Source organism: Arachis stenosperma, chromosome 9 (genome assembly GCF_014773155.1).
Source record: "Arachis stenosperma cultivar V10309 chromosome 9, arast.V10309.gnm1.PFL2, whole genome shotgun sequence".
NCBI lineage: Eukaryota > Viridiplantae > Streptophyta > Magnoliopsida > Fabales > Fabaceae > Arachis > Arachis stenosperma.
In genome coordinates, this window is record NC_080385.1 from 106,247,499 (window position 1) to 106,263,686 (window position 16,188).

The following is a 16,188-nucleotide window of genomic DNA, read 5'->3' on the forward strand; positions in this document are numbered from 1 at the left end:
GTGGCACACCTCTCTGTAGACGTCTACCAGGGCGACTCGGAGGGGGGTGTAGCTGTGGTACTTCCGTGGCCTGTCCGAACTGGATTCTTCTTTCTTTTTCTGTTCCCGATCTCGATCTCGGAATGAATGGGTTGACTCCTTCTTGGAAGAGTCTCTTAGCTGGGAAGTTTCCTCCATGTTGATATATTTTTCTGCTCGCTCTTGCACCTCGTATAAGGAGGTCGGGTATCGTTTGGATAGGGATTGGCTAAACGGTCCTTCTTTTAGGCCGTTTGCTAGTCCCATGATGGCTGCTTCAGTGGGCAAGTGTTGTATGTCCAGGCAGGCTTTGTTGAATCGCTCCATGTATTCTCGGAGGGTTTCTTGGTTGCCTTGTTTGATCCCGAGTAGACTGGGGGCATGTTTTGCCTTATCTTTTTGAATAGAGAACCTTGTTAAGAATTTTTTGGTCAGGTCCTCAAAGCTGGAGATTGACCCTGGTGGTAGGTTGTCGAACCACTTCATGGCTGACTTGGTGAGGGTGGTGGGGAAGGCTTTGCACCGAATTGCGTCGGAGGCGTCGACGAGGAACATTCTGCTTCTAAAGTTGCTGAGGTGGTGACTTGGATCGGTGGTGCCGTCGTAGAGGTCCATATCTGGTGGTTTGAAGTTTCGCGATACTTTCTCCTTCATGATCTCTTGTGTGAAGGGGTCATGATTGTTTTCGGGGGTGGTGCCTCGTTCCGTCCGGTCTTTCAGGTTGGCTTCTATTCTCCGCAGTTTTTCTTTTAATTCTCTGCGCTTGCGAGCCTCCCTTCTCAGATCTTGTTCAGTTTCCTTCTGCTTTTTTATGTCCTCTTCGAGTCGTTTCAGCCGGTCTTGTTGTGCCCGAATCCGTTTCCAGAATCTCCGAACTCTTTTCTTTTTCGGGATTTTGTGGATCTTTGTCTAGGAGTGATGTCTTTGGGCGATTCTGTTTGTTTCCCCCTGGAGTGCGTGGTGATAGAGGGCTGTCCGGCCGTTCTCCGGTGTCAACTTCCTCTTCTTGTTCTGATGTAGCATGGTTATTGTTGGGAGGGTCGTCCGCCATGGATGACTTCCAGGGTCCCCGGCAACGGCGCCAATGTTCCGAGGGTTACCTGAAACGTGCAGCTCGGTCGTCTGGCAAGGCCCGAGGTGGGGGTCTGTGACCCGAGCTTGGTGTGCTGAACGGCGGGGGGTTGTACCTGCAATGACACTCCGATGCTTAAGTTAGCATGGGTCCAAGCAGATATCAAGTAGAATTAGAGTATGAGTTATACCTGGGTGCTCCAGTGTATTTATAGTAGTTGGCTGTGATCATCCCTGGATAAGATATTCTTATCTTATCTTATCTTTTGGGAGTTTTATCTTTATCTCTGTGGAACCGCCTTTCCTAGGCCTTTTCGGCCTTTAGGTTTTGGGCTTCGCTCCTCTTGATGGGCCTTTTCCCTCTATTGGTCCGAGGTCCGACCTCAGGTGTGGGCCTTTAGGACGAGGTCGGACCTTTGGTGGGGTGGCCGAGTTTAGGAGAGCTCGGTCAGGGTATGAACACAAGGTAAAAGCAAAAATTCAAAGCTCAAAGTAAAGGTCCTAATTCAATCAAACTAACTCCTATTTATACACTTTCTATTCTTGGATTTTGGGATTTGGATGGGCTTTTGAGTTGGTGAAGAAATGAATTCAAATGAATTTTTAATTTGAATTTTGGCCCAAAAAATCACTCCCAGGAGGCTGCCCTGCCCTTGTGGAGGGCAGGGCAGAAAATTGATGCATGGTGCACAAGCTTGGTGCGGCCTTGGTGCAAGTTGGTGCTGCGTGGTGCGCGTCTGGCACGTCCTGGTGCGGCAAGATGCTGCCCTGCCTGCGCCAAGGGCAGGGCAGAAAAGTTGATGCGCCAGAGTTGAGTTGGTGCGCGCGTTGGTGCTGCCAGAGGAGGAAATTGGTGCGCCAGAAGGAAGATTGGTGCGCCAGGGACGCAAAACGCTGCCCTGCCCGCGCCAAGGGCAGGGCAGGAACGGTTTGGTGCGCCAGGGATGGGAGCGCGCGCGCTTGGTGCTGCCAGGGAAGGAAATTGGTGCGCCAGATTGAGGAATGGTGCGCCAAGATCGTGCCAATTCAAATGCTGCCCTGCCCGCGCCAAGGGCAGGGCAGAGTTGCCATATTGCACGCCCGAGTTCGAATCACGGAGGAAGCAAACACGCTAATTATTTTCTTGGTTTCTTGGCACGGTAGTGGACCTTAGTGCTTAGCTTCCTCATGGTTCCTTGTTCGAACCTTGTAGCATGCATGGGTGACCTTTTTTCCTTGATTTCTTTCCTTGAGGTGCCCGATTCTGCTCTCCACAAGGGCAGGGCAGAATTTGCTTTCTCTTGGTTCCAAGGCACATTTTGTGCTCTGCCTTTGGAGTGGGCAGGGCAGAATTGCCTTCCTTTGCTTGGTCACCTCATGTTGCCCTCTTAGAGGGCAGTGTGCCCTTGTGGAGGGCAATGTTGCTTCCCCCATTAGTTGCGGCACGCTTCTCTCCTCTTTGGCCACGCTTTCCTTTTCTTGTGTTACGCTTCTTAGGCCACGCTTTTCATTTTCTTTTCTTTTCTTCACCTATAATAAACCAAACAACCACTCAAAGTATCACTAAATTCAAGAGGCTTATAAATCAATTAAAATTCAATCAAAATTAGCTCAAACCTCATGATTTAACATTAATTTCATGGTGGTTGCTTGATTTAAAGAAGTTATGCATTTTCACTCCAAATCACTTACTTAGGATGCAAGAAAGTGCATAAATGCTAACAAAACAAGTGAAATTAGCTTGAAAAATGGGTATATGATGACTTGTCATCACAACACCAAACTTAAACCTTGCTTGTCCCCAAGCAAGCATCAAAACTAAGAGTAAATGAAATGAATAAGAAAAGAATGCATATCCTTATTATGCAGATAGCAGAACTTGATCTATGGGGCATTTATGCAGACAATGACAACTCATTTATTGTTGCTGCTGCATAATACACATTTTGCATCAAAGGTTTGCTAAACTTGCTGTTATAAGACTCACCTTTTGATTTCTCCCTTGCTAACTCTTCTTGGCTTATAATGCTTTAACAAGCTTATTATTCTGTTAGAGGTTGGGTGTCAAATGCTGCAGCATAGCCTTTGGCTTTATTTTCTTTTCTTTTTGCTCAACATCTCTCCACCACAGACACTTGGCTCATTAAGTCTTCCTAGGATCATTGATGCCCAGCATCTCTTTGGATCACTAAGTGCTTTGTATCTAAGTTGCTCTTTATTGTGGAATTTCAATTGGCCATCCCAAATCAGTTGATCTAAGTGACCGGGTTTCAAAATACCCCTTAGAATTTACTCATCCAAGCAGATCTCAGTACAAGAACACCACAGGCATTTATCCTAAGGTTCAAGCCATTGGTGTCCAACCTTTATTCTTTGTTTTTCTTGCCACTTTGGCTTTTTCTTTCCCTTTTCTTTCTGTTTTTGTTACCAAGGGTTGTTTCATTCTTGATAAAAGTCTTTGTAACAGCAAGCTAACTCACAATTAATGAGAATGATATTATGCAACACTTATTCCATGAGTAATGCATTTAATCAAACACATATGCCACCACCAACTTCCATTCATACTCATGCAACATTGGATATTTTACTTTTCAATTCAAACCAAACTCTTTTATTTAAGCATATGGGAAACAAAGCAATATTTAAAGCTAAGTGATGGATACAAGCATTATGCAAACTTATCATTTTCAACAAACAATTTCACTTGCAACTAGATGAACACTTTAGCAAGGCATACAATGGTTTCCATGTTCGAAAAAATACACAGCAGAAAGGATTAAGTTCAGATACAACCTTTGGAGTTGCAGCCCTTTGATTTTTCTTTCTGCTGTGTTTTCTTTGAGTTAGGATGCATAGTGTCTTCAATTGTTGACTCATGTCCTGCATAATCCTCAAAGTTGCTTGCTTCTCAAGCCCTTGATTATATGGTTAGTGAGCATAATACTGAGTGTGGTTCCATGATTTGTTTTGGTGTGTGAACACCAAACTTAATTGTTTTGCCTCTGTCTCAGATGTACCAAGTTAACCATATTTGAAACCATGTATCCTTGCTAAAGGTTAATGGAATTAAAGCTAGAAAACAATTCAACAGTTGAATAATATGTTTGATTGCTTGGAGCTAGAATCATGCAAGAGGTGAGAATGTGTTTTTAAATGATATTTTTGGTGGAACACCAAACTTAGAAGTTTTCATTCTCCCTCAAATTGTTTTGGTGTGCAACACCAAACTTAGCTTCTTACAATGCATACCAATTATTTAACATTTTTATTGAAAAGCTATGAAAAAGATACTACCTCAGGTTGGGTTGCCTCCCAACAAGCGCTCTTTTATTGTCATTAGCTTGACATCTTCATTTTTGCTTCAAGAGGGATTCAGGTTCTGGACCTCCTTTTCTTTGTTCCATTGCCCACCTAGGTACAACTTTGCTCTATGACCATTTGCTGTAAATTGACTCTTTGTTGCTTCATCTAGCAACTCAATACTCCCATAAGGAAAAACCTTAGTCACCAAGTATGGACCAGTCCATTTAGACTTAAGCTTGCCAGGGAATATCTTGAGCCGTGAATTATACAAGAGTACTTGTTGTCCTGGTTTGAACTCTTTCTTCAAAATCTTCCTGTCATGCCATCTCTTAGCTTTCTCCTTGTATATCTTGGTATTTTCATAGGCTTCTAGCCTAAACTCATCTAGCTCATTCAGCTGCAACAATCTTTTCTCTCCTGCTGCTTCAGAATCCAAATTTAGAAGTTTAGTGGCCCAAAAGGCTTTGTGCTCAAGCTCTACAGGGAGATGACAAGATTTGCCATATAGTAGTTGGAATGGAGACTTCCCAATAGGGGTTTTAAAAGCTGTTCTGTATGCCCAAAGTGCATCTTCCAACTTCCTAGCCCAATCCTTTCTTGTGCTGCCAACTGTTTTTTCTAGGATCTTCTTTAGTTCTCTGTTTGCTAATTCTGCTTGACCATTGGTTTGGGGATGATATGGTGTGGCTACCTTGTGAATAACTCCATATTTGTGGAGAAGTTTCTCCATTTGTCTATTACAAAAATGGCCACCACCATCACTGATGAGACCCTTGGGTACTCCATATCTAGTAAAGATGTGCTTTTTCAAAAATTGAAGAACCACTTGTGCATCACAGGTAGTTGTGGCTATGGCTTCCACCCATTTTGAAACATACTCTACTGCTACCAAGATATACCTGAATGAATAAGAAGGAGGAAAGGGTCCCATGAAATCAATGCCCCATAGATCAAACAATTCTACTTCCAAAATGAAGTTCTGTGGCATCTCATTCCTTTTTGTTATTCCTCCTGCTCTTTGGCATTCATTACATTGATGGACAAATTCCCTGGCATCTTTGAAGATGGTTGGCCAATAGAAACCACTTTGTAGAATCTTTGCTGCTGTTCTTTCTGGACCAAAGTGTCCACCATAAGCTGAGCCATGGCAATGCCATAATATATCTTTTGTTTCACTTTCAGGAATACATCTCCTGATTATTCCATCAGAGCATCTTCTGAACAAATAGGGTTCATCCCACAAGAACTTCTTTGCTTCATTAATTAGTTTCCTCACTTGTTGCTTAGTGAATTCTTGCGGTATCTTTCTCCCTACTTTGTAGTTTGCTATATCAGCAAACCATGGTGTTTGTTGGATTTGCATGAGATGTTCATCTGGGAAGCTTTCATTCACAGGTAATGAAGTCTGTTGAATTGTCTCTGGTGGCAGCCTTGACAAATGATCAGCAACCAGATTTTCAGTGCCTTTCCTGTCCTTCACCTCAATGTCAAATTCTTGTAAGAGTAGAATCCATCTGATAAGCCTTGGTTTAGCATCCTGTTTTGACATCAAATACTTGAGAGCAGCGTGATCAGTATAAACTACAATTTTAGATCCTATCAAGTACGATCTAAACTTATCAAATGCATAGACTACAGCTAACAATTCCTTCTCTGTTGTGGTGTAATTTTTTTGAGCTTCATTTAATACTTTACTTGCATAATATATGACATGATGCAAGTTTCCCTTCTTCTGTCCAAGTACAGCACCAATTGCAATCTCACTTGCATCACACATGAGTTCAAATGGTAAGTTCCAATCCGGGGGTGTGATGATTGGTGCTGTTGTGAGTTTATGTTTTAAAGTTTCAAAAGCATGCTGACAATTTTTATCAAAAACAAAAGGTTGATCATTCATCAAAAGGTTACTCAAAGGTTTGGCTATTTTAGAAAAATCTTTAATAAACCTTCTATAAAATCCTGCATGCCCCAAGAAACTTCTAACAGATTTCACATTAGTTGGTGGAGGGAGTTTTTCTATTATTTCCACTTTTGCCTTGTCAACCTCTATTCCTCTTCTTGAAACTTTATGACCAAGAACAATCCCCTCAGGTACCATGAAATGGCACTTCTCCCAATTCAAAACCAAATTAGTTTCTTGGCACCGTTTCAAAACAAGAGTTAGATGGTTTAAGCAAGTATTGAAATTATCACCAAAAACAGAGAAGTCATCCATGAAAACCTCTAAAAATTTTTCAACCATATCTGAGAAAATGGAAAGAATACACCTTTGAAAAGTGGCTAGGGCATTGCATAATCCGAATGGCATTCTTCTATAAGCAAAAACTCCAACAGGGCATGTGAATGAAGTCTTCTCTTGGTCTTTTGGATCCACCACTATCTGATTATACCCAGAATAGCCATCAAGGAAGCAATAATAAGCATGGCCGGCCAACCTCTCAAGCATTTGATCAATGAAAGGAAGTGGGAAGTGATCTTTGCGTGTGGCATCATTCAATCTTCTATAGTCAATACACATCCTCCACCCTGTCACTGTTCTGGTGGGAATGAGTTCATTCTTCTCATTAGTAATGACTGTCATCCCTCCTTTCTTTGGTACCACTTGGACTGGGCTTATCCATGAGCTATCGGAAATAGGATATATGATTCCTGCATTCCATAACTTCATCACTTCCTTCTGGACAACTTCCTTCATTGCAGGATTTAGTCTTCTTTGAGGTTGAATTACTGCTTTGGAATTGTCTTCCAAAAGAATCTTATGCATGCATACTATGGGGCTGATGCCTTTCAAGTCGTCAATGGTCCACCCTAAGGCATCCTTGTGGGCTCTGAGAACATCAAGAAGCTCTCCTTCTTCTTTCTTTGTCAAGGATGAATTGATGATCACTGGGAGGCTTTCTGAAGTCCCAAGGAATGCATATTTGAGATGAGAAGGTAATGGCTTCAGTTCTTGCTTTTGCACCTCTTCTTTCTTGCTTGGTTCCACTTCTTTGTTTATGAAGGCCTCAGCCACATGTTCCTCTATTATTTCTTGATTGTCCTTTTCTTGCTCATGCTGATCACTGTCTAACATTTCTTCCACCAAGCTCTCTATCATATCCACCCTCAAATGATCTTCCTGCTCTGGAGGGTGTTGCATTGACTTAAAAACATTGATGATCATCTGCTCATTGTGTACTCTGAAAATCATTTCTCCTTTTTCCACATCTATGATGGCTCTTGCAGTTGCTAGAAATGGTCTGCCCAAGATGATTGAGTTGTTGCCTTCCTTATCAGTATCTAGGATTACAAAATCTGCAGGGAAGATAAACTTTCCAACCTTTACTAGCAAATTTTCCACAATTCCATTTGGTATCTTGATTGATCTGTCTGCCATGACTAGTGACATCTTGGTGGGTTTGAGTTCTTCTATTGCCAACTTCTTCATCATGGACAAAGGCATTAAGTTGATACTAGCTCCTAAATCACAAAGAGCTTTATCCAAGGATAGTTTGCCTATAGTGCATGACACTACAAAACTCCCTGGATCCTTGAGTTTTGGTGGGATTCCCTTTTGGAGCACGGCACTACATTCTTCACTAAGCATCACCGTTTCCTTCACATTCCAATCTCTTTTCTTGTTGATGAGCTCCTTTAGAAACTTAGCATACAGGGGCATTTGCTCCAAAGCCTCTGCCAAAGGTATGTTAATTTCCAACTTCTTGAAAATCTCAAGAAATTTGTGGAAGTGCTGGTCCTTTGTTTCCTTGTGAAATCTCTGTGGATAAGGTAGAGGTGGTGTTGAGCTCTTCACCACTTGATGCTGTTTTGGAATTGATTCTTCCATGATTGGTTTTCCTTTCTTCAGAGTCTGTGGCTGGTTGTCTTCCTCTGTGAGCTTTTCTTGAGCACTCTTGGTTATTGTATCCTTGTTAATGGTTTCATCCTTCTTTATTGGCTCAGTGTCATTCTCCAGAAGCTTCTTTGTTGCTCCTTGGCTCCCATCTGTTAACACTCTTCCACTTCTTAGTTGCACCACCTTGCATTCTTCCTTTGGGTTGGGAATGGTATCACTAGGTAGTGAACTTGATGGCTTCTCAACAGAGATCTTCTTAGAGATTTGTCCAATCTGCCTTTCTAGGTTCTTCATGGAGGCTTCTTGATTCTTGGTTGTCAATTCTTGGCTCTTCATTAGTTTCTCCATGAGTAGCTCTAGATTGGTGATTCTCTGTGAGTCTTGGGAGATGGTTTGATTTTGGGGTGTTGATGGATGAAGATAAGTTTTTTGGTTAGTTGGGTGGCTATTAGGTGGGTATTGGCTAGAATTTGGGTAGTTGTTTTGTGGTTTTCTGTATGAGTTTTGGTTAGTGTTTGGCTGGGGGTTATGGTTTGTGTTCTTCCAATTGTTTTGGCTTGTGTTTCTTTGCCATGGTTGTTGGTTTTGATTATGGTTGTCTCCCCATCTGAGGTTGGGATGGTTCTTCCAAGATGGATTGTAGGTATCACCATAGACTTCATTTGTTCCAGGATTTTGGTTGTGCATGTATTGGACTTCCTCTTGTTGTTGCTCCTCTTGAGTTTCTTCATTTTGCACCCAAGTGGTTGGAGGTTGGCTTGTGGTGCTCACTGCTGCCACTTGCAAGCCATCAATTCTCTTAGCCATTTGCTCAAATTGTTGTTGAATCTGTTGCTGCATCATCTTGTTTTAAGCTAAGATTGAATCAACTCCTTCCAACTCCATGAATGGTTGGCGTTGTCTTTGATGATATGGTTGTTGGCCACCATATCAATGAGGTTTTGAGCTTCCTCTGTGGTCTTCATGAGTTGTAGAGAGCCTCCGGCAGAGTGATCAAGAGCTTCTTGAGCTTTAAGAGTGAGTCCCTCATAGAAGTTTTGCAACTTGTCCCACTCAGTGAACATCTCTGGTGGACACTTCCTCAATAGAGCCTTATATCTTTCCCATGCTTCATATAAGCTCTCGGCCTCCAATTGAGTGAATGTTTGAACCTCTGTTTTCAACCTTAGGACTCTTTGAGAGGGGTAAAATTTGGCAAGAAACTTGCTCACCAAGTCATCCCAAGTGTTGATGCTTTCTTTTGGAAAGGTCTCTAACCATTGAGTGGCTTTATCTCTGAGAGAGAATGGGAAGAGTAGCAGCTTGTAGCTATCAGGAGGTACACCATTTGTCTTCACTGTGTCACAGATTCTTAAAAAGGTAGACAGATGTTGATTTGGATCCTCCAAAGGCCCTCCTCCAAAGGAACAATTGTTTTGAACCAGAGTGATGAGTTGTGGCTTGAGTTCAAAATTGTTTGCATTGACATTGGGAGGAAGAATGCTACTCCCACAATGCTTGGCATTTGCAAATGTGTATGAAGCCAAGACTCTTCTCTGTTGGTTATTGTTGGCTCCTCCTCCTGGTTGATTGGTATCTCCTTCCATATCTTGGAATTCCTCCTCAGATTCTTCTTCTTCTCCAACAATATTCTTCCCTCTTTCAGCTCTTCTTATTCTCCGAAGAGTCCTTTGATCAATTTCAGAGTGGATAGTAGAGGATCTTCCTATACCTGACATACAAACACACAACAATAAACACACAAACCCAGAAATACTATGGAACTTCAATCTATAGCTAGAATGAAGGTTTAGTTAGTTTAAGCAAAAATTCAAACAGTTAGTGTGTTAGTGAGAATTAGAATAACAGAAAAGAAAAATGCTTAATCTAGACCTCCACTTTACTTAATCATTGTCAATCTATTTCAATCCCCGGCAACGGCGCCAAAAACTTGATGTGTGGAAAACGATCCAACACAAAACTCACCGGCAAGTGTACCGGGTCGCATCAAGTAATAATAACTCACATGAGTGAGGTCGATCCCACAGGGATTGAAGGATTGAGCAATTTTAGTTTAGTGGGTGATTTAGTCAAGCGAATCAAGTTTTGGTTGAGTGATTTGTGTTTAACAAGAATTAAATGACAGTAAATGTAAAGGGGGAAGGGAAAAGTTCAGTAAATTGAAGAACAGAATTGTAAAGTTGCAGAATCTTAAAGAGCAAGAAAGTAAATGACTGAAACTTAAAGTGCAAGAAACTTAAATTGCAGTAACTTAAATGGCAAGAAAGATAAATGGCTTGAATATAAAAGGGAATTGAGGAATGGGATTGCAAGATCTAAACAAAAAAGAAGTAAATTGCAGCAATTGATTGAGCAGAATTTAAATCAGAAACAATTAGCATTCAAACAGAGACAAAATAGAATGCAGCAAAGGTTCACAGAAGAACCCAAAATGAATTGTGATCTCAGGATCCCAAGGGCTTAGGTAGCGGAGCCTAAAACCCAATTTCCTTCCTAGATCTGAATTATCTAAGCAATTGACGAAAATTAAAGATGAAGCAATGGAAGAACAGAATTGGAATTCAATTATGCAGAAACAAAGTGCAAAGAGCTTGAATGGGAATTGGGACAGAATTTCCCCAATTTCACACACCCAATACTCAGAAAACAGAAGAGTAGAATTGCCCAAGTGAGAATGAGGAAGGAGATCAATCAATTCTCCCTTGATCCTCTTAGTGCTCGGACAAGTCTCTCAAGAAAGCTCAAAGAAATTGAAATTCAAAAGCCAAGGTAAAAGCAAAAATTCAAAGCTCAAAGTAAAGGTCCTAATTCAATCAAACTAACTCCTATTTATACACTTTCTATTCTTGGATTTTGGGATTTGGATGGGCTTTTGAGTTGGTGAAGAAATGAATTCAAATGAATTTTTAATTTGAATTTTGGCCCAAAAAGTCACTCCCAGGAGGCTGCCCTGCCCTTGCGGAGGGCAGGGCAGAAAATTGATGCATGGTGCACAAGCTTGGTGCGGCCTTGGTGCAAGTTGGTGCTGCGTGGTGCGCGTCTGGCACGTCCTGGTGCGGCAAGATGTTGCCCTGCCTGTGCCAAGGGCAGGGCAGAAAAGTTGATGCGCCAGAGTTGAGTTGGTGCGCGCGTTGGTGCTGCCAGAGGAGGAAATTGGTGCGCCAGAAGGAAGATTGGTGCGCCAGGGACGCAAAACGCTGCCCTGCCCGCGCCAAGGGCAGGGCAGGAACGGTTTGGTGCGCCAGGGATGGGAGCGCGCGCGCTTGGTGCTGCCAGGGAAGGAAATTGGTGCGCCAGATTGAGGAGTGGTGCGCCAAGATCGTGCCAATTCAAATGCTGCCCTGCCCGCGCCAAGGGCAGGGCAGAGTTGCCATATTGCACGCCCGAGTTCGAATCACGGAGGAAGCAAACACGCTAATTATTTTCTTGGTTTCTTGGCACGGTAGTGGACCTTAGTGCTTAGCTTCCTCATGGTTCCTTGTTCGAACCTTGTAGCATGCATGGGTGACCTTTTTTCCTTGATTTCTTTCCTTGAGGTGCCCGATTCTGCTCTCCACAAGGGCAGGGCAGAATTTGCTTTCTCTTGGTTCCAAGGCACATTTTGTGCTCTGCCTTTGGAGTGGGCAGGGCAGAATTGCCTTCCTTTGCTTGGTCACCTCATGTTGCCCTCTTAGAGGGCAGTGTGCCCTTGTGGAGGGCAATGTTGCTTCCCCCATTAGTTGCGGCACGCTTCTCTCCTCTTTGGCCACGCTTTCCTTTTCTTGTGTTATGCTTCTTAGGCCACGCTTTTCATTTTCTTTTCTTTTCTTCACCTATAATAAACCAAACAACCACTCAAAGTATCACTAAATTCAAGAGGCTTATGAATCAATTAAAATTCAATCAAAATTAGCTCAAACCTCATGATTTAACATTAATTTCATGGTGGTTGCTTGATTTAAAGAAGTTATGCATTTTCACTCCAAATCACTTACTTAGGATGCAAGAAAGTGCATAAATGCTAACAAAACAAGTGAAATTAGCTTGAAAAATGGGTATATGATGACTTGTCATCAATTGGCATGCCAGAAAAGGACATGAGTAGCATAGACCAAGCATTATTTGTAACAAACCATCACATTTGTATTGACAATTAAATTCAATTAAAACAATAGTAAAGGAAATTTGTGAAAAGCAAGCATTGAATAGTAGAGTAAAGTAATGTAGAAAAGTGCATAATGTTATATGGGCTTTTTCACAAACACATAGCATGCATGGTAAATAAGGTATAGAAAGTATTAAATTGAACATGCAAGCACCCTTTAAAAAGTAATATATAATTGTCAAATAATTCTACAGCAATCCACAATGACCCGAATAAAATTCCAACACCAATGAAAATAATGCAATGAATAAAAGTATGCAAATAAATTAAAATAAAATAAAAGGAAAAATAAGAAGAATTAGAAGGGAAAGAAGGGAAGAAGAAAGGAGGGAGGAAAAATTAGGATTGGGGAAGAAAAGATAAGATATTTGGCAAATTAGGATAAGCTGTGCGGCGAAAGCGACGCGGACGCGTAGGGCACGCGTTCGCGCGATTGCGCTTTAAGTAAGGGGATGCGGTCGCGTGACCCATGTTATGCTTCTAGCACGAGTGCAGCCTCGCGCCAGCACAACTCTCTGTTCAAATTAATTTATTTGCCAAAATTGGGGTGACGCGATCGCGTGGATGGCCATTTTTGGAAAACGATGCAGCCGCGTGGGGGGGCTTGGGCTTCTAGCACGAGTCTAGCCCAATTCCAGCACAACTTTCGGCCATGCACCTTTTTGATGTCGAAAATCAGGGCACCCGGCCGCATGGGGCACGCGGTCGCGTGGGAGGCCATTATGCCCATGTGACGCGGACGCGTCAGCGACGCGATCGCGTGGGTCGATTTGTGCCACTGGCATGCCTCCAGCCACGCTCCAGCATGACTCTCTGTTCATTTTTATTTTTTTCCCTCTCCTTGTGACGCGGACGCATCACTGATGCGGTCGGGTCGCGTGGCATCTTTTTTTTATGCAGTATGCAGAATGCAATGCTTAATGTGAATGCTATGCATGATTCCAGGTTCAATAAAATAAAATAAAACTCAAAAACAAATAAAACTGAATAAAATTAAAATTGCAAAAGGAACGATCATACCATGGTGTGTTGTCTCCCACCTAGCACTTTTAGTTAAAGTCCTTAAGTTGTACAATTGGTGAGCTTCCTGTTATGGTGGTTTATGCTTGTACTGATCCAGGAATCCCCACCAATATTTGTACTTCTAGTAGCCTCCGGGGTCCCAAACTAGGTGCAGAAAGCCTTCAAGTAAGTTAAAGCAAGTGACAAGGCCCCAAGAGTGGTGATTGATAGAATGGATTCCGGGGTCCCAGACCTTGCCTTTGCACCCGTCTTTGTGTAGATCATCATGATTCCATCCGGGTAGCAATCAATCTGAATTCTCACTAGAGCTGCCAAACAACTTCCTAGACCCAGTCAGTTGAGCTCTAAACCAACCTTTGCGTTTGAATGTTGGGCACACAACCAAGTTGAACCTTGCAGGATAAATCTTATCACTGACCATCTTTTTCTTACTCTTAATACCACAGAGAGCTCTAAGTTGACCATCCGTCTCCAGTAGCCCGTATTCAAGTGGAATTAGAAAGCTAGGGGATATGAATTTCACCCACTTGAATGTTGTGAAGGATGATGGTAACTTAGGGGGAGGTGTTTCTAATGAACGTGCAAGCTCCACTCCCTTGTGCTCTTCTTCGACATCTTCCACCTCTTGGCAATCTTCTTCAATATCAACCTCTTCCTCTTGGTAGATTTCTTCCAATTCAATCTCTTCTTCAGTGTTCACCAAGGGCAAGGGAGGTTGTGTTTCTTCTTTTGTAATCTCCATGTCAAGTCCAATAGGAGAGGATTCAAATGTAGATAAGAATTCATTAATGATTGAATCCATCTCTTGATCGTCTCCTTCAAAGTCTTCAACCATGATATGCTTTGGAGGTTTTACACCCTACTCAACATCAACTGTAACGTCCCTAATGGAGTTATCCTCAGCTCTGGATTCCCATGGAGGTTCAGCATCTCCTAGATCTTCAACCAACTCTTCTTCTTAAACAATGACAGCTTCTTCTACTTGTTCTAGTACAAATTCATTTCCTGTCTTGTCCACTAGAGTTTCTGGTATCTCTTTCATGCTCCGCTCTTCATTAGACTATCCACATGGAGTTGTGGCTGATCCTTGTATATTTGAGCGCCTAGAAACCCATTGAATTACTGCTTGCTCCAGTTGTCGAATGGTGGTTTGAAGATTATCTACTGTTTCCTTTAGGCGAACCTCTGCTTCTCGGGTTGCCGAACTTGGACATGATACAAAATAGGGTGGTGGTGATTGGGAGTGATTGGGTTGGTACTGGGGTAAGGAAGGATCATATGGTGGCGAATGATGAAAAGAAGCTTGTGAGTATGGTAGTTCGAGGTTATGTTGAAAGAGTGGCCTATATGCACAGGGTGGGGCTTGTTGGTAGTTACAAGGTTGTCCACCGTATCTTTCAGCTGGGTATGCATTGTAGAATGGTCTTTGTCCAGGATATCTCGGAGGGTGTTGTTGCCTAAAGGGTTGATTAGATCCTCTTGGCTCCATCCATCCTTGATTGGTCTGACCTTGATGCATATTCCTGTTGTGGTTTCTATTTCCTTCAATAAAGTTAGAACCAAACTCAAAGCGAGAGGGGTGAGAATTCATACTAGATATCAAAAATAAGAGGGAAGAGTTAAAACAGATAAACAATTAAAATAAAAATATATATATATATATATATGAAAAATATTTACAATAACCAATAATAAGGCACACGTTTGCAATTCCCCGGCAACGGCGCCATTTTGACGTTAGGATTTTTGCCAGTAAAGAAGTTCATAAATACAGTCGCGTTGTAGATATAGTCTCTAAACCGACAGAAATCTCTTCGTGCAAACGTTTTGGTTGTCACAAGTAACAAACCCCTTTAAAATTGATAACCGAGTATTTAAACCTCGGGTCGTCTTCTCAAGGAATTGCAGGGAGGTATGTTCTTATTATTGGTTATGAATCCTGTAAATTAGGGGTTTTAGAAATAAGGGAGAAGTATGACAAGTAATTTAAATGATAATTAAAAATAAATAAATAACTGTAAAATAAACTTTTGGCAAGGTGTAAGAACTGGAAGTCCTATCCTTATCAATTGTGATGAGAATTGGGTTTGAATCCCACTTAGTTAACCTTTACTAACAAAGGAAGGTTAAGTGGACTGATTAGCTTAATTCTCAAGTCCTAGTCAACTCATAAGGTGGGTATTACTTCTGCAAGAGTTTGATATAGAAGTAAGAGACAGAAAAGGGACAGAGAACCAAGTAGCTGATCATTTGTCCCGACTAGAACCAGTAGCTGGGGCGTCCCTCCCTTCTACTGAGATCTCTGAGACCTTCCCAGATGAGCAACTCTTTGCCATTCAGGAAGCTCCATGGTTTGCAGATATTGCAAATTATAAAGCTGTGAGGTTCATACCCCAGGAGTACAGCAGAATGCAAAGAAAGAAATTGATTTCTGATGCCAAGTACTACCTATGGGATGAGCCTTATCTCTTTAAGAGATGTGCAGACGGAATAATCCGTAGATGTGTACCCAGAGAGGAAGCACAAAGAATCCTGTGGCATTGCCATGGATCACAATATGGAGGACACTTTGGAGGTGAGCGAACAGCAACCAAGGTCCTCCAATGCGGATTCTACTGGCCTACTCTCTATAGAGATGCCCGAGAGTTTGTGCGTAACTGTGATAGTTGCCAAAGAGCTGGTAACTTGCCTCATGGTTACGCCATGCCTCAGCAAGGGATCTTAGAGATTGAATTGTTTGATGTATGGGGAATTGACTTCATGGGCCCCTTCCCACCATCATACTCAAACACTTATATTCTAGTGGCAGTAG